The 23,533-nt window shown below is 39.2% G+C and overlaps 2 long non-coding RNA genes across 5 annotated transcripts in view; one reads left to right on the top strand and one right to left on the bottom strand.

The window, feature by feature from the left end:
* Positions 1-23,533, bottom strand: part of LOC106634024 (uncharacterized) — a 275,737-nt gene that overhangs the window by 39,547 nt on the left and 212,657 nt on the right. The window contains exons 6-8 of one of the 4 annotated variants that reach the window (XR_010110108.1): positions 22,002-22,135; positions 16,864-17,367; positions 2,733-3,881 (exon numbers count right to left, since the gene is read on the bottom strand). This is a non-coding gene — a long non-coding RNA (uncharacterized LOC106634024). Of the gene's footprint in view, positions 1-2,732; positions 3,882-16,770; positions 17,368-22,001; positions 22,136-23,533 lie in introns of those variants that run through there. The other 3 variants (XR_001337372.4, XR_010110107.1, XR_010110109.1) reach the window with 3 other exon arrangements.
* LOC134729218 (uncharacterized) overlaps positions 1-23,533 on the top strand; it is a 59,763-nt gene that overhangs the window by 30,720 nt on the left and 5,510 nt on the right. The window contains exon 2 of the long non-coding RNA XR_010110110.1: positions 10,983-11,111. This is a non-coding gene — a long non-coding RNA (uncharacterized LOC134729218). The remainder of the gene's footprint in view (positions 1-10,982; positions 11,112-23,533) is intronic.

Below are 23,533 nucleotides of genomic sequence, written 5' to 3'. Positions count from 1 at the left end.
TCCTGGAATTGACAATTATAAGTGACTGCACCTCTGCCATTGCTAAAGTTAATCCTTTTTTTTGCTTTTGTTTTTTTGTTGTTTTTGATGGAGTCTCGCTCTGTCGCCCAGGCTGGAGTGCAGTGGCACAATCTTGGCTCACTGCAAGCTCCACCTTCCAGGTTCATGCCATTCTCCTTCCTCAGCCTCCCGAGTAGCTGGGACAACAGGTCTGGGAGCCTAGAATCACAGGGAGTTTTCTCGTAAAACCGAGAAATATGGCACTGTCCTCCAGAGAGGAAGAGCATGTGACCTGCCACCACGCCCTGCTAATTTTTTGTATTTTTAGTAGAGATGGGGTTTCACTGCATTATCCAGGATGGTCTCGATCTCCTGACCTTGTGATATGCCCGCCTTGGCCTCCCAAAGTGCTGGGATTACAGGCGTGAGCCACCACACCCAGCCCAAAAGTTACTCCTTAAAACAGTCCTCCCAGGATGCAGTCCCAGGTCCCACAGTAGGTTGGTTGGTTGTGACTGGGAAATAAGAAAGGGTATTCACCCAAAACAAATCTATGGTGTCTAATCCTGGGCTGGATCAAGGGACACAACACTCTCAGATTGTAGCCACTCCCTTAAGGGGCATGTTTTTGAGGGTGCAGATTGAAGAGCAGGGGCGTTCAGAGGCCCTAAATTTAGAGTGGGCCAAAGTAGATACTATCTGATTTAAGGCAGCCCTTTATCTCCAGGGTCATTCTATGGCTCTGGGAACATTCCATGTTCTGTGGTTATCTCACCTGAAACTGATTTCTCACAAAAGGAGCAAGGTATAGTGATTAAAAGCACACCCTTTGGAATTAGTCCTAAATTGATATCCCAGCTTTGCCAGTTATGAGCTGTGTAGCCTTAAGCAAGTCGCTTCCTTCTTGGAGCCTCAACTTCCTATACAAGGGGGGAGGGAGTGCCAGGCAGATTTTAAGAGCTTAAGTGAATATTAGCTATTATTATTTATATGATTGTTATTAGGTAATACACATTACAATGGCACATAAGTGCTCAAAAATAATAACTCCTTTAAGTTATAATTATTACATAAGATTCCTAGCAAACTATTTAACTTACTTATAAGCTACTAAAAGTAGCAGAATTTCATTATTGTTGCTATTACTATTCATGTTATTTTCAAGAGCCAAGAGAATTCCAAAATCATGGATGGTGTTGGGTTTTGTAGCTCTGCCATACTTACCTGAAGCTGACAATTTGGGGGCTCACAATTTTTTTTTTTTTTTGAGACGGAGTTTCACTCTTTTCACCCAGGCTGGAGTGCAGTGGCACGATCTTGGCTCACTGCAACCTCCACCTCCTGGGTCCAAGCGATTCTCCTGCCTCAGCCTCCTGAGTAACTGGGCTGAGCAAACTTTTTTAAGAGACGGGGTCTCACTTTGTTGCCCAGGCTGGATGCAGTGATGTGATCATAGCTCCCTGCAACCTCAAACTCCTGGGCCTAAGGGATCCTCCCTCCTGCCTCCCAAGTAGCTGGGACCACAGGCACCTGCCACCATGCACACGTGTCACCATGCCCAGCTAATTTTAAAAAAAATTTTTGGAGCGACAAGGTCTCCCTCTGTTGCTCAGGCCAGTCTTGAAGTCCTGGGCTCATGCAATCCTCTCGCCTTGGCCTCCCAAAATGCTGGGATTACAGGTATGAGCCACTGTGCCTGGCCTCACAAACTTCATAATAGACATTCTAGAAAATGACATGAGATTTGGCATCACGGACTAGGTAACTTCTGTCCCATAATATTGGCCAAGCTACTGTGGTGAGTGGGGAGAAATGTGGAATAAAGAGGCTAAGCCTGACAGGTCCCCTTGGTGAGTAGTTCTGCTCTGGAATAAGAGCATCAAGGAAACTCATATTAATTAAGTTTTCACCACCTGCCAGGCACTTTCACATAGGCTCGCTCATTCAATCCTCTAGGTGACCCTTAAGAGAGGTAACACACTCTGTATTCTTTAGAAAGATTGAACAACCTTAGAGAAGGTAATGAACTTGTCTAAGTTGGGGCAGCCAGTGAAGGGCAAAGCCAGGGTCAGACCCCAGAACTGTGTGGCTCCTTTCTGTTCTCCAGTGCTGCAGGTAGTGTGGTTTTAAGACAAAACGGAGTGAAGGGGACTTTCATAGAAAAGACAAGTTCATTAATGAATTCCATGTGTGTGTATTGGGCACTGTAGATTCTCACTTTCAGGGTGGCCTTCCAATTGGTGTGATAATGAGATACCCTAGAGAAACCTTCATCTTTCCTTCCTCCTCAAAGTGCTGCCCACTCCCAGATGAAAGGACCAGCATTTGGCCAACAGTAAGGGCTTTTATGATCTCTGGCTGTGAAAGGTTATGGCAGTGGGATGGACAATGCCTCTATTCTCTCTCAATTTTCTTTCTTGTGGAAAAGGCATCTGCACATGTGGCTTCTTTGAATTGAAGATGTGTGTTAAAGCATTAGGAAGAAATCAGCCCAAATGCTAATACTCCATCTGATGATGCAGACTCATTTATTATATGTGCTTCTCTCCATTAAAAGTCAGAAGAGAAAGGTAACAATGAGAGACATGTTTACAAGGCCTTATCAGATAAGGATCCTAGACTTCCTCCTCTTCTTATTATTCACAACTGTATTCAGTACAGTTGCAAAGCTGGCGAAAAAACTAGCTTCTTCCATTTTTTTTCTGTGCTTTTTATTCATGTTTTGGTTTTGGTTTCTTTTCTCTTACCACTTTTAAGGGGATTTTCTTTGTCAGGCCCTGGTTCTCTGGCACAGACTCCTGGAATCCACATATCCTTGGCTTCACAAAAAACCTGCTCCCACTTCTCAAGGCCTGACAGTTTTCAGATCCCTCTGAATCTCCCAAGAGAGCAAAGGCATTATTCCTCCACATCTGCTGGAGGGCAGGCTGTCTCTGTAGCAGGGGATGGGGGATTTCTTCTATTGTAATCAGCAGTCATTAGTTTTGGGAGTCATAGTTGGCCTATCTTTATTTCAGACTTTATCCATCAGTTTTCAAATAGGAAGACAGTGTTTACTAATGAACTTTATCTTTCCTGGGGTCAGCAGCCCAATAAAGCAATTGTTTGGATTTGGGAATGTAAGGACCATCTCCTCCAAGCTAAACTCTGAAGTATAAGGTGAGTCTATTTCTATCATTTACCTTCTGTTAATGCCCCTTTCCTCCCCTTCCCCAGCCCTTATCTAGATATACAAGCCACAAAACTTATATATCCCGCTCCACAAGGCATTGCTCCTGGTGAATTCTTTCATTCATTCATTGAACTTTTTTTTTTTTTTGCATATACTATATGCCAGTCTTTCTGATAGTAGCTGAAGATTTAAAGAGGAGTAACCGTCATCCTCTACTTACAAGACACTCCTGACTGGCTGAAGAGAAAGATACACAAACACAGATCAATTTAAATGTTATAATAATACGGAAGGCCTGGCAGAGATGGGTTTTGTTTGTGCTTAGTGAATAAGAAACTCTCAATGAACAAATTCTCTCTAGAATATTAATTGATGTTTATTTAAGAATTACTTTTTCAGGAGTTACAGGCATAACACTTAGGAATAAATTTAACCGGCCGGGCGTGGTGGCTCATGCCTATAATCCCAGCACTTTGGGAGGCCGAGGTGGGTGGATCACAAGGTCAAGAGATTGAGACCATCTGGCCAACACGGTGAAACCCTGTCTCTACTAAAAATACAAAAATTAGCTGGGCATGGTGGCGCATGCCTGTAGTCCCAGCTACTCAGGAAGCTGAGGCAGGAGAATTGCTTGAACCCGGGAGGCGGAGGTTGAAGTGAGCAAAATCGCGCCACTGTACTCCAGCCTGGTGACAGAGCGAGACTCCATCTAAGGAAAAAAAGAAAAAAAAGAAAAGGAATAAATTTAACCAAGGATGTGAAAGAAAGACTGAAAACCATAAAATATTGATAAAAATAAATGAAGGAACAAATAAGTGGAAAGACATACCATGTTCATGAATTGGAAGAATTAATATTGTTAACATGTCTATATTACCCAAAGTGATCTAAAAACTCAAAACCATCCCTATTAAAATCCCAATGACATTTTTCACAGAAATAGAAAAAATCCTAAAATTTATGTGGAACTACAAAAGACCCTGAATAGCCAAAGTAATCTTGAGCAAAACAAAACAAAAACCCCAAAAAACAAAGCTAGAGGTATCACATAACCTGACTCCAAAATATACTACAAAGCTTTAATAATCCAAACAGCATAAACAGCATGGTATTGGCATAAAAAGAGACAAGTAGACCAATGGAATGGAATAAATAGCCCAGAAATAAACCCATGCCTTTATAGCAAATTGATTTTTGACAAAGATGCCAGAAAACACAATAGGGAAAGGAGAGTTTCTTCAATAAATGGTGTTTAGACAACTGGATATCCAAATGCAGAAGAATAAAGTTAGACTCTCATCTCACACCAGATATAAAAATTAATTCAAAATGGATTAAAGACAAAATGTAAGACCTGAAACTATAAAACTTCTAGAAGAAAGCATAGGGGAAAATTTCCATATCACTGGTCTGAGTAATTATTTTTAAAAATATGAACCCCAAAATAAAAGCAAAAGACAAATGGATTATATCACACTAAAAAACTTCTGCACAGCCAAGGAAACAATCAACAGAGTGAAAAGACAATCTACAGGATGGGAGAAAATATTTGCAAACCATACCTCTGGAGATTTGGATATTAAGGGTTTACATCCAAAAACCCCTTACACATTTGAATATTAAGGGGTTAATATCCAAAATATACATTTTACAGTGTCTAAATCATGTTTAGGCAACTGGATATCTACATGCAAAAGAATAAAGTTAAGAAGAATAAACTTAAGAGATCTATCATACAACATGGTGACTATAGTTAACAATGTATTACATTCTTGAAAATTGCTAGGAAAGTAGATTTTAACTGTTCTCGTCACAAAATAATAAGTATGCGCAGTAATGCACACATTAATTAGGTAGACTTAACCATTAAACAATGTGGAAATGGTGTTTGGGCAACTGGATATTTACATGCAAAGGAATAATGTTAGACCCTCATCTCATACCATATACAATAATTAACTATGTTTTAGAATAACATGTTATACATGATAAACAGTTTTTAAGTCAAAATAAATTTTTTAAAAGAGTTAGGGTCATAATCTATGCTAATTCTCTTGAATTCATTCAGATGTTTAACTTCATGGTTACTGGCATTTCTGGGAATAATTATAATATAGAAATGGTCGTGTTAAAAATTTTATATCAAGAATATTAACAAAAAACTCTGTTATTGATATACCAAGAAGCAAGTAGACTGCATGTCTATTGAAAATTTCTGTGCAACTTCAGTCTACAGAACCCTCATTACATTTGCAACCACCGACCCTTTATTTCTTTCAGTGAGTGGAGATTCGATGCCTTGGTGTCCAGTTGTTTCTGTTTCTGGGACTCTACAAAATTATTTTTGTCCCTTCCATAGTCACATGATTCTTCTTCAGGAAAACACATTATCTTAAGGGTTAGAGTATTTATTTCATATATGCTCTTTATATCAGATTCCATTACTCCAATATGAACATCAATAGCTGATTTTTAGCAAAGATGATTTTTATCCTTTATCAGGTTTATACTCCTTAACTAACATGTTGTAAGCATTTTATATGCCAGGCACTAGTGTTAAGCGTCTCTCCGTGGAATATTTCATGTACTTCTCCCTTTATTTCTATGATGCAGGTTTTAGTAACCTCATTTTCAGCTGAGGAAACTGAGACCCACAAGGATGAAGTCTCCTGCCTAAGTCTCACAAGTAAAAAGTGGCAAAGCTGGAACTGGAACCCAGGTCTGCTAATTCCTAGTCCAGCTCACCCTCTGCCGCACCATAGCACCCCCCTGTAACTTGATGCTAATATTTGAATTTCCCCAGAAACATTACAGGCAGACCTATAGCTTCTCTTCTTGTATAACAGCCTGTTTCCAGCATTGAGTAGTGGCCTGTCTAACTCCTATTAAATCATTAGTTAGGACAGACATGCAGAAAGAGGTTTCTTGGAAGAATTCAAAGCCTGCTCACTTTGGTTGTTTTATTTGAAAATGGCTTTTTCTAGTAGTTGGCTTTCAAGTAGCTCACTGGACTTATAACTTCTTGAGCTCGGAGATGCTCTCCTGAGGACACGTTCTTTATTTTAATTGAAGTCTTCGTCATTGGCTGGCTTCCAAGTGGTCTACCAGATGTCTTTTTCTTTGCTCTAGCTGAGGTAGATTATGATGTTCCAGTTCATTTTTCCAATTTGCTGTACTGTGCCTGATTTCTTTAGCAAACCACACTTGAAAGGCCACAATCATGGAGCAGGCAGCAAGTGAGCCTTCAGAATGTTTTCTTAGGTACTCTTGGGCAAACAATACACCCACACACAAACACACAAACTCTCTCACCTTTTATTTTAGTAGTTAGGCCTGGATTTTCCTAAACATTCACATACATGCAACTTTCTCAGGATGTGTAACTCCAAAATGGGTCCTCTAGGGATTAAGTAATCCCCCAACTAGGACCTTAAGAAATCTCCTTTCTAAGAAACCTTTCCTTTTCTTCTTGGATGCTTGAAGAAAATAACCCACTGATGTTCTCTATTCTTTTCCTCAGTCCTATACTTTATGTCCTGAGATGCTTCCCATTGTGAAATGAATTGTATATCATGTGTCTAGGAACAGGGGAGGTCTTAAAGTCCATTCTACTCTTGGAAGCAAATACAGAGTTAATTCTTACTTGTAACCATATCTACAGCATCTAGAATAGTTTCTGGTACTTAATAGTAGCTAAAAAACCAATTTATTGAATCAACCAACTCAGAGTCAGGCATCAACTGATTGACTTAGGCAACTGGGAGGAATTTAGTCATTTCTTATTTTTTACACTTCTTTGAGAGTCAGCGTGACCTTTACCCCTAACTTAAGTGGCACATGATGAGGGGTTTCATTTTACTTTCCTGTTCCATAGAGGAGCAAACCAATTAAACGTATAATAAAACAGATGGGAATTTAGACTTTATACGAATCTGGGAGGGTCTGAGGGCCTTCTGGGACCTGTCACTGGAGTGAGGACTGGAAATCTCCATCTCTTAGCCAAGTTTTGTTAGCCTCAAGTGACGGTGTTAACACAGTGTTAGGCTGCCTTTTCAACAAAATACAAACAAAACCAAACAGAAGAAAAACAATCAAACCAACCCCCCACTGCCCACTGGCTTACAGAGGCAGCAGGATTGTTGTGTCGAGGAAGGGGCCAGAACAGGAGGAGGTGGCAGTTTTCTAACAAACCGTATTGTTTGAACAGTTTTATTTAGTGTGAAAAAAAAAGGCTCTCATACTGAGGATTTATTTGGAAGTTCTGGGCAGATTAACTTTTGGTAAGAGTCAGAACTAAAAACTTTATTGGGAACGCCACATACACTCCAAAGACCAACAAGAGAATTTAAGTTAGATGTGATTAGTATGAAGAAAGTTACATTTATTGTACTCTTATGTATAATTGATCACATGAAAGGCCTTTTGTAACTATAAAAGAGACAGCCCATTAAATTGTTTTGCCCTGAGGATTATACAAATTTGCAGATATCGGATTGGATTACCAGCCTATTGGTTTCATAGCAATGGTAAATCATTAAGATGCTTATTTTTATTCATCTATCTTTTTTGTTATTTATTATTAACCAAGTAGCTCCTCCCAGTTTTAGCTTTACTTTCAGACATCTGAACCAATCATTCTGCCTCTTTTCTATGATCAAACTGGTTGCTAGAACTCTATGGGTCACCTTTGAGGATGCTTAAAACAGAAAAAAAATATTTGGCAAGAACAGAGCTATGTTGTTTAGTCATGGACAGAGAGTCTATAGAAAAAGTCAGAGACCATCTTATCTCTTGATTTGAGTAGAGAAGCCATTACATCCTTGGCATCGTGTTGTGCAAATTCGTTGAGCTCATTTCCAACCCTTCCATTATCCAGATGAGAACGTGCTCAGACAGTTAAAGGTTAAGTTATGAATATTATCTGGCACATGTGAGACAAGCACATTTGTTTTAATGTTTATATTAGAAAAGGTGATAGAGGTTGGTGGCTATTCTTTACTTATTTCAAATGGCCCAGAGGAAAACTTAAGCTTTAACTCTTCCTACAGATGTTTCAGGAGGGTATAGCTGCAAATCACAGCCTATATCACAGAATAACTGAATCCAGTGTGTCATTGTTTGTTCCCTTGATTTAGCATTTTTATTTGGAGAAATATACCTGGTGGATCTCAGTCATTAGAACTAAGTGTGGTTGGAATCAGACGGTCGTGTTGCCACGTAGAACTTCTCCAGTTAAGCATCTCACATTTCTTCCAGACCCCATAATGAGTACCCAGCCTCATGTTTTTCAGGCAGTGCAGAAACTTTGGGATGTGCTCACTGCCAAGGACACAGCCACTATCTACTGTTTCCTTTGACTCCAAAGCAATCCACTAGGCTGATTTTTGCTTTGTACCAGATCAGTTCCACTTTGAATCTTAACTGGAGCAGTCAGAAGGTGTGTGTGTATCTATAAATATAGGGTTCTGTCAGCTTAGTCCAATTTGGTTGAGAGAGGGGAGAGAGAGAGAGACAGACAGACAGACAGAGGGAGAAAGAGAGAGATTGTGCTAAATAAATGGTATTCAGTTCTAAATGAAGCCTCTCAATTAGTATTAAACATTTTTTTAAACAATCAAGATATTAAAGCTAGAAAGGAGTTAATGAGCCTATAGAGAAAGTAACTTCTAAAGATCATTGTGCTTGGGACGGTAATTGCTTTATGACATTTTGATGTCATTACAACATAAAATTAGGAGGGCAAAATGTTTCAAGAGTGTTTCTTCAGATACCCTGTTAGGAAGCTATTAAAAGGCAAGAGTATGCTGGCAAAATGATTTCAGTGTGTGCCTTTGGATACCTGCTTAGCAAAACATCATGAACTGAAGCTACAATGCAAAATGATTCCAATGTGTGTTTTTCAGAAAACACCCATTCCACTGCTGTTATGTCCAAATTGTAGTGGATGATTAAACTTGAAAGCAAGAACGAACGTAAGGGAAAAAATCAGTGGAGATTAGTCTCAATTATGATGTCAGAGTGAAATGAGACAATCATAAGCATCAGGATTGAACCTCAAACCCTCCCTGAACCAAGCACTGTCTGAGCAATGACGTTCATGAGATGCTGAGACTTTCCAGTTTTTCTCATTATGGTAAAAATGACATCTTTCACTGAAGGACCAAAGCAGTTTTATGTATTAAGAGGTTGCAAAACAATATGGTTTGTGGTAAGGAGGAGGTCAATTTACAGCTGAAATTCTAAATCTGCATAAATGCAAGAAAAATCCTTTTTCTCTAGAAAACTGGAATATTGAAATACTCTTCTGCTATTGCACCCAGAAATTAATTATAAATGATAATTACAATGGAGGCTGCCTTTTTAAAAAATTCTCTGAAACATATCCAAGAATCACAACCGGGTGCGCACCAATATCCTAAGTCTCTTACACAATCTCTCCTTTCTCCCCCAGATGTTGCCTCCTGCTGTGCAATCTTCACATCCAAAGAGGCACTAAGAAGCAAAACATCTGGGATGCTCCATTATAGAAGTTAGTGCTTAGAGGAAAAGAGGGTTAAAATAACTAATGTCTCTTTCTGTCAGTCCATGAAGCCAATTTTACTTTTCCGATGTTTGCCAGTAAGCACAATGTTCTGTAAATGCAACATATTTTAAAAGTCTCCTGGCCTGTATCTATCTTTCATGCTTATCAATGGGTTCATTGGAACTCACAGTTATGTTTTGTTTTGTGTGTGATGTTTATCTGTTTGCATGTGCAGATATGTATGTGTGTGTTTCTGTGCATATATGCTGTGCTGGTGGCAGTAAATATACTTGTAATGGTAAGATAATGTGAAACTCAATTAGCCTGTTCTCAGAAATAAAGAAATAAGAAATTGGTTGAGATTAATATCTCCCATCACAAACACAGTGGGAAAGTTGGTTCTCATCGCTCCTGACAGCAGAGTGCCAATGGAACCATTAGGCACCATGCCACCTCTCTTCTCATGGTACCACATATAATTATGTGATGAGGTGTGGAGTCTACATTTTCAAACAAAAGAGAGATGGCCTCTGGATAGATTTAGCAAGCCCATGGTCTTTCTACGTAAAAGACGCTGGGGACAAGGACACCTGAATATATTTTCTGTCTTGTATCCCAGCATCCTTGCTTTTACCCAATTCTGTTTCATTTTAGAATAAAATAATTGTGGTTTTAGATTAGTTGAACATGAATCAGAGTAAAGAAAGAGACAGGGCCCTATTCAGTTTCAATTCAGTTACAGAATTTGGTATATCTCTTAGTTTTAGGCCTACTGATAGCTGCTTAGAGAGTCACTTCTGTTTGGGCAAAAAATGCCCCTGTCAGAATGTATTTATGAGGTTACTCTGACTGCATAAACCCCTTCAACTTTGCTCAATGATGCTATCAAAGCTCTCAACGGAGTTTGAGTTTTAATTATTTGCTATTTATGTATTTTGTAAACTCCTCAGAGAAAGTGATGCTATAACAGCTCAGTATTATTATTAACGTTATTATATGCATATGCACTGCCACTTATTTTTGAAGAGTAAATATTTGTGCTAATTATATCAGTGTCATCCACTGTGCTAATTATATCAATATCAACATGTTGATATTAATATAATTAATTAGCACAAAGATTTACTCTTCAAAAATACATGGCAGCGTCTCTGATTCATTTGCCGTGAGGGGAGCATGAGGGGAGCACGGTTCTGCAGCACTGTATTTAGGCTCTGATATGCAATCAGCTTTAATAATTACCTAATACTGTAGGTGGCCTTAGACAAGTAAAATGGTTTTTTCCAGGTTTCCTGGGAATTGGATGCTGAGATGAAAATCATATGAGTAGCTTTCTTCCAACATTCTTCTTGGTGATTAACCAACTATCCAAGTACAAAGTTGCTCCTAATTAACCCTGAGGACCCCAATATAAAGGTAGGTGGAATGAATTAAAGTGTTTAAAAAAGAGAAAAAATAATTCTCCTGAATTAACTGTTATCGTTAAACAATATCTGGCTTGTTATATTTTAATTAAAAAAAAAAAACTACCCAGCAATAAGAATCAGAAAGGGGATGTAAAAAACATCTGAGTCATGAACAACGAGAGCAGTGAGCAGAATTTAATTTGTGGCTACTCATTATGTAATAAGCTCCTGGTAATTGTATTAATGACAATGACATTATGATAATAGTTTACGTTTATTGATTTCACTCTAAAACAGACATAGTGCCAAGTGTTTTTTATGTACTATTTTATCTAACACTCACAACTCTCTGAAGCACACTTACTATGATTGTTTCATAGATGAGAAAACTGAGGCACAAGAAGAGTAACATCTGCTCCAGCCGCACGGCTGATGCATGAGAGGGCCTAGTCTATACCCAGGTCTTAGCCTCACCATGCTCTGAGGCCTTCCCAATGGATGTGTCCAAGGTACACAGGAAGAGGTGGCCCAGGAACACTTGAGAGATGGTCCTATCCACTTACTTTATTAGGGTAGAATAGGAAAGGTGCCTTGAACATACTTCGTCCCAAGAAACTGTACTGGGGCTGCCTAGAAAGAAGCGTCAAACTCAACAATGTCTTGACCAGGAAGTTAGCAGAAGGAAGGCTTAAGTACAGCTGATGCGATTTCTCCCAGATTCATAAGCTGATACCTGGAAAGCAGTACTTTTTTGAAACAGGTATCAGGAGGTAATGAAAATGGCAAAGCTCCAAAATTTTATTCACAAAGTATTGGTGATATGTCAATTCAGAAAAAGAGATTTCTTGAGTCCAGTCTTTGAGATACCATAGTTCTGACACAAATGGGAAAACTGAACCTCAGAATCTGGTAACAGGCCAAGGCTGAATGTCCCCAGAGGAGCAAATAAAAGCAGTTGGAGCTTGGGGCCGCCACTTGCATGTTCTTTCTGCCATACCACTTGGCCTCTTCTTGCTCTCCTCTGCGGGGTTAGTCCGATGGCATGAAAGTCTCCCCAAATTTATGAGTAAACTTCAGATATGCTCTTATGTTCTTGAATCAAATAATTAAAAGAAATAAAATAGCCTGGGCAACATAGCGAGACCCTGTCTCTACAAGAAAATAAAAGCTGGGCATGGTGGCATGTGTCTGTAGTCCCAGCTACTTAGGAGGCTGAGGCAGGAGGAATGCTTGCCCCTGGGAGGTTGAGGCTGCAGTGAGCCGTGATTGCATTGCTGCACTCCAGCTGGGGCAACAGAGTGAGACCCTGTCTCAAAAAAAAAATTAAATTTAATTTTAAAAAAAAAGAAAGAAATTATGAATTCCATTTAAAAGCAAGCCTCATTACTCTCACCATTTATTCATCTCTTTGGCCTCATTTTCTAAGTCTTTGAATGGTCCATCTGCTACCTTAGAAATCTCCCTAAGTGGGGGAAAAAAAAAGAAAAAGAGATACACTAATACATATGGTTCATGTAAACAGGTCCCTACCTTTGTTCTGGATGCCACTTTTTGCTTTTCCTCATTTTTGAGTATTGCCTATTGTCATTTCAGCTAACTTTGATGAGTGTTGGATAGATAGCATAGACACACGGAGGCAGGAGAGAGAAAGACAGGGAGAGAAAGGCCATTGAGGAGCAGCTTTCAGCTTCTACAGAGTTTCTCATCCAGGAGCGCTGTTCTGCTTTTTGAGAATTTCTTGTTCACGTCCTCTTTCACTGTTTTCCCAGGCTAGTAGTAAAGCCTTGGTGCTTGATGCCTTTAAATGTGGGTAATGAACCTTCTCTAGACATTTAATGACTTCTACCTCACCATGACACAGTTCTTTTCTTCTCACATGGCCCAGTCTCACAGTGGCCTTAGTTTTCTCTTCTCAGTTCCTGGCACTTGACATTTCATATTGGTAGTGTCCTCTCTCCCACCGTTCCCTCCTCCTTCTGCCTAAAGCCTTCTTTGTCACCCTGTCCAGTGTGTGGCATTAGAGAGCACCCCTACCAGGCCTGCCCTGGCCTCTCCACCTCCCTCAACCCCCTTCTCATTTTTCTCTACTTCCTTATGTATGCCTTCCTATGTTTAGAGGACACTGCCTTCAAAGGGTGCTCGTAAGTATTATAACACATTTAATATGTGTTTTTATTTCTTTCCCCATGGAGTTAACAGCATTCGTGGTCATCGTCCGAGTCCACACTTAAAAGTGCTTTTCATCTTCAAAGAGCTCCAGAACTAGGTGAGGCTCTGGAGGTGGGCCTGACTACCAGGCTCCTCTGGTCAGGCAGCTAAATGCATTAATTAAGCATCATGTGCTTTGTTTCAGGAGAGGGTCACTGACAGATTTATCACTTCCTTTGATTCACTTTCACCGGTTTTTCCTTCTTTTTTCTTCAAAAGCTATAGTCCGCGATGGACCTTTTTCGGGGGGGTGGGGCGGGGTACTTCAAAGACGTACATTCTTCTGATGGAATATACTGTTTCATGCCTCGGACTCCTACGACGCCCTTTGCTTCAGTCCTATAGGGAAGCCATTCAGAGCCTTCATGAACCCAACATTGGCGTTTTCTTTTCACATCTTCCTTGTCCCTGAATTTCTCTGGAACAAATTCAGCTCTTCCCCTGCCCTGTTTCTGTAGAAACTCTCACTTACACTTTTCCTCCTTCTGTTTATCCCAGTTTCAAGCCTTCTCCTCCTTCTTGCAGCAGGTTCTGGACTTCTGATTGGAATCTTGGATTCAAGAAAATATCCTTTAGAAGGCAACACCAAGCGCTCTTTGACCTTCAGTGGCTTGGCACCACCAACCACTTCCTCATCATGTATCTTCTGTCTCTGCCTTGTGTAGAGAATGGTCCTCTCCCTCCCTTCCTTGCCTCTTCTCTTTTCTTTTTTTCTTTTTCTTCTCCTTCTCTGCATTTTTCCTTCCTCTTTCTTTTCCTCCCTTTCTCTTCTTTTTCTTCCCCTGCCTTCCTCCTTTCCTTCCAAAGGTGGGGTTCTTTCAAGTTAAGTAAGTTTTTTCACAGCCAGAAAATGGTCAGACCAGGATTTGAACACCAAACAGAGAGACTCAAAGGCCTTTCCTTTTCTAATTTTGAAAGGAACTGATACATTAATTATGACATGAATCACTGATAAACAATTGAACATGACACATATTCCCAGAGAAAATCACAGCACCTTTCTAGGCCTCATTTTCCTCATAGGTAAAGCAGAAGGGGTTAGTTCAAGCTAATAGGAACTTCCAGTTTCATTCAAACCTACAGGCATCATAATTAGAATGTGCGCCTCAGTGCCTTCATTTTAGTACAAGGATATAAACTGCCTCCTAAGTTTTGAGTGATAATTAAATTAGAGAATGTACATAAGACCCTGCATGGTTTATTCAAACATAACAAGAATAGGATAAGAGGTAGTTGCCATTAAGTACTGTGAAACTTAAAGCTAAGCACTGTGCTAGGTACTTAAACCTTCAACACTTCATTTAGACTAGCAAGAGAGACGGGGCTACTCACAGCTTTATTTACATTCTAATAACTAATATCTCTTAACCCCCTAAAATATTCTTATAACATGCCTTGTAGCATAAGTAACTGAAGGCAAAGAGGATATTTTGGGGCCAGAATCTTCCCATGCCTCACAAATAATGCTTATAGATAGTTACCAAAGGGACCCTGCTCATAATATCCTTTACTGGAAAAACATCCAAGGTTGGAGCATTTCCACAAATAGGACCAGGAAAATTCCCATGGTGCCGAGGCACTTGTTTCCAGGGGGTTAGTGGGTCAACTGCGGCTCCCTATTCCCAGTGGAAAAGTGCAAGTTATCCCACAGGCCACAGGGCCAAAGGAGAGTTGATGTGGTGTGTGGGAAAGAACACAGGGTTGGATGAGGAGACCTGGATTCTCTTCCCCGGCCCCGCACCAGCCTGGTGGGATCCTGGGTAAATCATTCCACCTGCCTGGAGAGATGAGTCATTCACAGTCTCATTGTGCACCAGAATCACCTGGGAAATTACAAATAAATACCAATGCCTGGGCTTCTCCCCAGAGTTTCTGATTCAATTACTCTCAAGTGGGGCATCAGCATTTTTCAGAAGCGTACCAGGTGATTCTAACATGCAGCCAGAGTGGAAATCATTTAGTTACACAATAGTTCCATCCTCTTCTAGATTAGTCTGTTATTCTCTACATATAGGCTTGAACACTAAACCTGGGCCGAGATGCTCTGTTGTAATGGAATGTTCTTTTTCATAAACCACTTGCCATCTTTTCTTTTTTGGTGGAAGAATGGTATTGATTTGTGCATCTGACAAATCATTATCATGTGCCTACTATGTGCAAGGTGCTTGGAGATGCCAGCCAACAGCTTGATGCATGCAGGCACAATTGCCTCGAAGAGCAAAAGTCTCTCCTCATCAAATTCCCTTTATCCTCTGGGAGATGGTCAGAAGCTCAGAGCACTTTTCCATCTGGAAAAGTCACTGGGGAGATCGCCTTTGCTGCTGTAGCAGATGAGGAACTTGGCTGATCTCCCTCTCTACTGATAAATGCCCAGAGACTGGGTGAAAACCATCTTTCTTTGCATCCCCCAGCTTTATGCTTTCCATTCCCAGTCACCCCACAGTTCCAGAGGTGATGGGAGCCACAATCAGAGAACCAAGGCAAAGTTAGGCTTGGTTTTGGGGTTGACTCCAGAGAGAGGAAAATCCACTCTTAGGTACTCAAAAGATTTGCATCTGAAGAAGAGATAATGTGGTATTTTTCAGAGATGTTTAAACTAATTCCTCCTAAATCCAAATATTTATTCATAGCCCATCTCTTTCCAGAAAAGATTTAAGGCAAAGGATCAAAATTTGGCTAGACACCAAAGTAGATCTCCTCTAGCGGAAGCCAGGCTGATGAGCAGTCCTCATATCTCTCTAGAATGGCAGCCCTCCTGTTTCCATCTGTTAAATGTCTGTGTACCTTTCCAGACTCTGCTTATGGTGCTAATTTTCCCTCACCTTTCCATCTTCACATAGCCGGGCATTATTGAGGACTGTTGAACATTGTGGAGGGAGAACTACTTACATTCTGGGAACCAGAAATTGGAGGGTGTGATAAAATAAAAAACAAGACGTGAAATCAATGAATGGGGGCTGGGGGTGGCCTCAGAAAACCTTCTAGTCCTTGTACCTCAGGGAAAACAGGCCCTCTTTGGTGAACCAAGTTTCATGGATAGTAAGACATTTCAAACAGTATTTTCACCCGAAAGCAAACACAGATATATTACTAAGTAAAATGTAGAAGCCACACAAATTATTAAGACAGACAAATTCCAATATATTGAGTGCATTTCTCACTTGCACAAGGTCACTTATTGCCACATCTCCAAGCTTCTACTCTAAACATCATCCATTCCACTCTCCTACAAGGGGCACTTTGGTGAACTATGGAGAGCAATGGACAAATCAAATGACTTTATTTTACAGATGAGGAGTCTGAAATCTGGAGAAGTTTTGTGAGTTGCTCAAACACACGTGGCTAGTCAGTAGCAAAGCTAGGGCTAGGATGTGCATCTTCGTCTCATACTCTCATGCTCTGCTGGTGCATAGGGCAATATCACTGGAGAAAGCCTAGGGGAAAATATTTTTCACTCTCACCTTGAATGGGAGTGTTGAAATTGCAGTCAGGAAGCATGCACTTGAGCCCGGCTCTGTTACCTACAAGTTCTGTGGTGCTGAGCTTGCTCTTACCCTTGCAGGCCTCTGGCCCTGGCGCCATCAGGTGAAGACGTACAGGATCTATCTCTAAGGCCCCTTCTTGCATGGTCACTCTAGTGCTCAGCATTTTCCTGGGTTTAATTGCCTCCCATGGTATCACTTCTAAAAGTGACCGGTCTGGTGCTGATTTGAATAACAAAGTCAATACTGATTTGACTTCCCTGTGGCTGGCAAAGTGTGGGAGATTCTAGCATCATCAACCCTTCCGTGCATGTTGGTCTTATTTCACTCGCTGAATCAATCACTCCCGAGAGCAAAATCCATGGCGTGTACTCTTTTTCATCCCCGATTGTAGTAATGGATATTTGTTCCACAAACCAATTCTTGGCCTTGCTGACCCTCTAGGGGACATACAATGAGGAGCCACAAGGAGTGCCCGTTTATCCATTCAGTTGTGAATACAGAAGTATTTCAATCCTGGTACACCGAAATCACTTTGGCTTCAGGTTGAGGACTAAGTTATTTGGAGGCATTTATCTGGAAAAGAATGAGGGAGATGGCTAAAACTTAAGACATTTTAAGAAAAGGATGCTTTATATTTGAAAGGCTAGGCCATTTTTAGGAAAACACCCCCAAAATATTATATTTACCATGCTAAGTAATGCCAAATTCTGTGCTTTTGTGTGTGTGTACATATATATATAAAAATATATATATGTACACACACACACACTACATATAAACATATGTAATTTTATATATTAAATTTATTATATATTATATATTCTGTTTGGTGTTATATATTATATATAATATAATTATATATTTCTAAGTAATATATATTACTTAGAAATTTATATGTATATAAATTTACATGTACATAAATTTACATGTATATAAATTTACATGTACATAAATTTACATGTATATAAATTTACATGTACATAAATTTACATGTATATAAATTTACATGTACATAAATTTACATGTATATAAATTTACATGTATATAAATTTATATGTATATAAATTTCTAAGTAATGTATTGTATATACTCTATACCTATATATTATAATGTATATACTCTATACCTATATATTATAATGTATATACTCTATACCTATATATTATAATGTATATACTCTATACCTATATCTTATAATGTATATACTCTATACCTATATATTATAATGTATATACTCTATACCTATATATTATAATGTATATACTCTATACCTATATATTATAATGTATATACTCTATACTATATATTATAATGTATATGCTATACACCTGTATATTATAATGTATATACTCTATACTATATAATGTATATGCTATACACCTGTATATTATAATGTATATGCTATACACCTGTATATTATAATGTATATGCTATACACCTGTATATTATAATGTGTATGCTATACACCTGTATATTATAATGTGTATGCTATACACCTGTATATTATAATGTGTATGCTATACACCCGTATATTATAATGTATATGCTATATACCTGTATATTATAATGTATATGCTATATATTATAATGTATATACTATATACCTGTATATTAGAAGTATATATAGTACTATATAGGTATATATATACATAGACACACCTATATAGTACTTAGAAATATATATATATACTTCTTAGAAAAAGAAAGTGCCATCTCCACCCACATTATTAAAATTATATATATAAATTTCTAATATAAATTTATATAGAGAAATATATATTACTTAGAAATATATGTGTATATATATTACTTAGAAATATATGTATATATATTACTTAGAAATATATGTATATATATTACTTAGAAATATATGTATATATATTACTTAGAAATATATGTATATATATATTACTTAGAAATATATGCATATATATTACTTAGAAATATATGTATATATATTACTTAGAAATATATGTATATATATATTACTTAGAAATATATGTATATGTATTACTTAGAAATATATGTATATATATTACTTAGAAATATATGTATATATATTAGAAATATATGTATATATATATTACTTAGAAATATATGTATATATATTACTTAGAAATATATGTATATATATTACTTAGGAATATATGTATATATATTACTTAGAAATATATGTATATATATTACTTAGGAATATATGTATATATATTACTTAGAAATATATGTATATGTATATATATTACTTAGAAATATATGTATATGTATATATATTACTTAGAAATATATGTATATGTATTACTTAGAAATATATGTATATATATATTACTTAGAAATATATGTATATATATATTAGAAATATATGTATATATATTACTTAGAAATATATGTATATATATATTACTTAGGAATATATGTATATATATTACTTAGGAATATATGTATATATATTACTTAGGAATATATGTATATATATTACTTAGAAATATATGTATATATATTACTTAGGAATATATGTATATATATATTACTTAGAAATATATGTGTATATATATTACTTAGAAATATATGTGTACATATATTTCTTAGAAAAAGTGCCATCTCCACCCATAAGCAAATAAGTAATGTCTTCCATTGAATTTTTCTAAAGTCCCAGGAAAATTCTTTGAAAAAAACTTAAAATAATCAATAAAGAAAAAGCTCTGCTCCTGTTGTAAATCTGATCCAAGTCTTGTTACAATGTTTTCCCACTGACGTTGTTCTGTAGAAATCCTTCCTATAAGCCTCAGTTGCTTTTTTTTCCTTCCCTTTTTGGTGGATCAGGAATAAAATTGTTCGTCTAGCATTTGGCACAGTCTTCTTACGAAAGATCGAAGGAGGAAGGGGCTTGCTAAATGTATTCCTTTCAAGCAGTAGAAATGCTTCACTTTGTATTTCTGCTCTTTTACCTCAAGGTCACTGGCACGGAGGGTCCAATTGGAAGCAGCAGCTTTCAGTGTGGGAGGAAGTGCATCTCATGCTGCTGTGAACCCCTCCTCTCTCAACCTTAGATTTTGAGCTCATTGCATGCAGCAATGTGTGATGTCTCCAAATCTTTTCACTTGGCCAGGCCAGTCCTGAACTGATCTCACCATCTTTTGAGTTGAGAAGAAAAGACCTCCATGGTTTCCTGATACTGTGCCCTCTGGAACTCTCAAGCTCCTCTGTGTCCTGACAGAATGTTCTCTGACTGCAGAAAGTGCCTATTTAGCCTCTTCTCTCTGTATGTCTGCAGAGGTTTGGCCCATTCTTTACCTCCTGAGCACAAGCTTTGCGTTCAGGAAAGAAATGAACCACTCTCCAGACAAGGACAGGCTTAGCATGATAACTGTCCCCGAAGGGTCAGAAAACACAGCCAGGGTAAAGAACTGCTAAGGAAACACCATTGCAAGGGAGGAAAGGGCACCCGCTTTCACGATGTGCAAACCTTCTTGGCTGAGTCAGCTGACAGGGCTTTTGGCCAATGCCAGATGAAGGGGAGTTTTATAACAGTGACTCCTGGCAACTACAAAACAGGCTGAGCTTGTCAGTTCACTGCACTGACACTAAACTTCAGGCAAGAGAATCATAGCTTTGGGTCTTTATGGCTGCCTCGCCAATACCGTTGATGGAGAAGGAGGCCCCCATAACATGGAGCAGCAGGTCGGCTAATCGATGGTGTACATCATCCCCAAATCATTTCCGTTCAGTGTTGGAGTGCCCGGCCGCAATTTCAGTGGAACATGTCAGGATTCTGGAGGTCCACTCTGTTTTAGACTAAATAACAAAGTCGGGTTTTGAATAACTTCAGGAGAGTCTAGAGTGCTGGTCACACTTCTGATCCTGGTCTCTGTTCAAAACAGCCCCTTGCAGGCTTCCAGGACAGAGTCAGCAGCCTCAGAGCATGCACCTGGTGCCCTGTCTCTGACGGGTTCGTGGCTCCCTGAGGCATGGAGCCTATTAGGAATCTTAGCTTAAAAGGTCTCCTTTCCAGCCTCCTTCTGAGTCAGGTTAACAAGGGTTTCATTAACCTCAGCAAATGGGTTAATTAAATTTGGTTAATTAGATTTGGTTTTAAAAATGGGTAAATTAAACTGATTTTCCCAGAAGCTGTTCCTTCATACCAGATCTTGGAATTTAGAAGCCACTATCTGTGAGCCTCCATCAAGGTACAAAATGGGGTTTCCACCAAAGTGGACATGGGTCCTAAATGTGACTCCATCAATTTGCCAAGTGGGTACTTGAGGAGTAATGGGTCAAAGTGACCTAACAGTCTCTGGGCCTATATGCATTGCTTTCTGGGCAGCCCTTGGAAAATGTACCCTTATATGTATTTTATCATGTCACTTGCAGGACCGTTTATCTGAAATAAGAATCTGTTTCAAAACAGGGCTGCTCCCAAATGTTACCTTAGCCACTGGCTCACACCATTGCTCAGCAAGAGGCTTGCTTACCCCCAGACCTGCCCAACCTTCTCAGAACAGGCTGCTGCAGCTCCTGCGTGCCAAGTTGAAGCTCACGTTTTAAGCCGCACTAATTGGAAGTGAACATCTTATAAATAATCCATGCTCACAATCTTTGACGTGCATATACATTCAGCAAATCAAACCCAACAGATTACATTCAGAGTGGCTCAACAGGAAGGCCAGTGGTATCTGTGACCTTTCAGTGCCCAAACAGACAAAGGGGTGCAGATATACACTGGGACAGTATTCTCTTTGCCTTCTTCAATGATATTTCCTGTCCTGGGTGGTTGTATTCTAATAGGATATGTAGAATTCAGGTGGTTTCTTTCTCTCTCTACCTCCCTCCTTCGCTCCCTTCCGTCCTTCCTTCCTTCCTTCCTGCAATCCTTCCTTCCTGCCTTCTTGTTTCCTGTCTCTTTATTTATCTGGAAAAAGTGAACAGGATGATAAAAACAGAACTTGCCTTTTATGTGTTGGGGGGCAGGGGTGCAAGGCAGGTCTGAGTAATTGGAACAAATCAACTTAAGTGAAAATTTCTGAAGCTGTATTTCATTTGAGTGTTTGACATTTTCAGAAGAAAGCTGTTATTATGTTGCTTGGAAAAATAATTGGTGGTTTGGAGCCACACAGATGTACAGTACCCCCTGAAAATAGATGCATTTTCTGAGAGTGATAGGAAACATGGTGATTCTTAGGACCCATTCCCCAAATTCCTTTTATACTTACTATGTCTCTTGCATCTGTTCTTTCCAAGCCACAAGAGCTTAGCACAGTTCTGCAGTGCTGTTCAGGGAGTGGGGTGGAGGAGCTGGAGCTGAATTTTCCATATTCATGCCCTCAAATAGACCCTCAGAGGTCCCCTGTGGGAGGGAAAGAGAAACTCAAGCCCAGTACAATAACATACACTTCTGGGGTCTCCATGCTCCTCAAATCTATTTTTAAAAGCATGCTTTAGTAAATTATATATAACATATAGCACATCATGAATGTATGTGTACAAAATGATGAAGTGGAATCACTTCGGGTTGCGAATGTCATTCAGTTTTTTTCCTCATCTAAGTTCACATCCAGGGTGAGCTACATAATCTCACTTTAAGAGAGGGCCATCCTCCAATGTCTGGATTACTGCTGCCTGTCTCCCCATGGGCATTTATGCAGAACCATGGCATGGGCTGGTGGGTGCACTGGAGGCCACCAGATTAGTTTAACAAATGTTTCATCTGCATTCCTTGGCATTGAGGAGATCTGGACATGCAGAAACCACCTTTGTCAACCTGTTCTACCTCAACCATCATCACCATGAATCCATGGGTTCAATTTCTCCACTCATAGTCTTGAGGGTGAGGAATGTGTGGGACAGGTTGAAATTGAATTTTCCAAAGCCACACTGGAGTTCATAGCAAAACAACTTGGAAGATGTTAGATGTGATGCCTGCCTCTCCAGCATCCCATAGGAAAGAAAGTGACTGTCTCTCCTAGGTCACTGCATTTATTGCATCTTCCTGAAGGTCTGGCAGCTTCAGGAAGCAGAATCTGCCTTTGCACATGGCTACCACTCCAATAAGAGCTTTTGGTTATTTGAGAGCAGCTATATTGAATGGCGTTACAGGGGTTCATTCATCCAATTCTCCTTGGCCAGCCCACAGCAGCAACCCAACTCCATAGTGACTCATCCGAGCCAGGGGAACAGAAATAAGGGAGTCAAGTGAGATTTTTCGTGCTTGGACATTTGTGAGGAACTGATGGAAGAGGCTTCCCAAAACTGAAGTCTTTCAGGACTAGTTGGTGAGTCCTGGAAGAATCTTTAAACCCCCTCAAAACCTAAAACCTCCTAAGCAGAGTCCAGACTGAAAAATCAGCCTCAACTGATAGAAATACTGGAGAGGAAGAGGGCATCTCTGTCATCCCTTCTTGAACAAATTAGTTCAAGGAAGATGAAGAAAAGGGCTGCAAAGTAGAGGAGGAACCTGGCCAGAGTGATGATGGGTTCACCCCCAGTGTGCCGAGTGGCAGCACCATTCCTGGTGCATACAGCCTTTCGCTATTGGAACAGCCAGAAACCACACAGGTTATGCTTAACTAACCACGAGGCACAGAAATAAATCAGACAAACCAAGCAGGCAGTAATGCTGAACTCAACAAGGCTATTGACATTTGTCTGCAAGCCTCTAGATAACAAAATACTATAAGGCAAGATCATGAAGTAAAAGAAAATGTATGCATTTTGAAACCAAATTAAATACTCTGGCTAAGTTCCA

This window comes from Pan paniscus, chromosome 17 (genome assembly GCF_029289425.2).
Source record: "Pan paniscus chromosome 17, NHGRI_mPanPan1-v2.0_pri, whole genome shotgun sequence".
Lineage (NCBI taxonomy): Eukaryota > Metazoa > Chordata > Mammalia > Primates > Hominidae > Pan > Pan paniscus.
The sequence above is the reverse complement of the archived record's forward strand: the minus strand, read 5'-3'. Positions and strand labels throughout refer to the sequence as shown.